At 63.8% G+C, this 301-nt stretch overlaps 1 protein-coding gene across 1 annotated transcript in view; it reads right to left on the bottom strand.

The window, feature by feature from the left end:
* COQ8B (coenzyme Q8B) overlaps nt 1-301 on the bottom strand; it is a 28,256-nt gene extending 27,955 nt beyond the window's left edge. Inside the window, exon 1 of the mRNA XM_044667361.1 lies at nt 283-301. The gene's annotated coding sequence lies outside the window, so the exon portion shown is untranslated. The remainder of the gene's footprint in view (nt 1-282) is intronic.

Genomic DNA, 301 nt, shown 5'->3' with positions numbered 1-301 from the left:
ACCGTCCTGACCCCTCTCTCTTTCCCCCTCCCCACTTTTTTCTCCCTCTCCTTTCTCTCTAGTCCCTCTCTTTACCCCTCTCCCTTTTCTCTTCCCCACAGCCACCCTTCCAGTCCCTCCCTGCTCTCGCTCGCCCCCTCCTCTCTGCACCTCCCCGTCTATCTGCCCCTTCTCTCCCTCCCAGCTCCCCTTCCCTTTCTCTGTGCCCCCAGCCCGGCTTCGTTTCCCCCCACCCTCCCCGCCCCTCCTGCCCCCTCCTTCGTTGCTAGGCACCCACAGCACCTCCTCGTGCTAAGCCCCC

The sequence above is a fragment of the Gracilinanus agilis genome, chromosome 3 (assembly GCF_016433145.1).
Source record: "Gracilinanus agilis isolate LMUSP501 chromosome 3, AgileGrace, whole genome shotgun sequence".
NCBI lineage: Eukaryota > Metazoa > Chordata > Mammalia > Didelphimorphia > Didelphidae > Gracilinanus > Gracilinanus agilis.
Note: the sequence above shows the minus strand (reverse complement) of the source record. Positions and strands in the feature narration are given on the sequence as shown.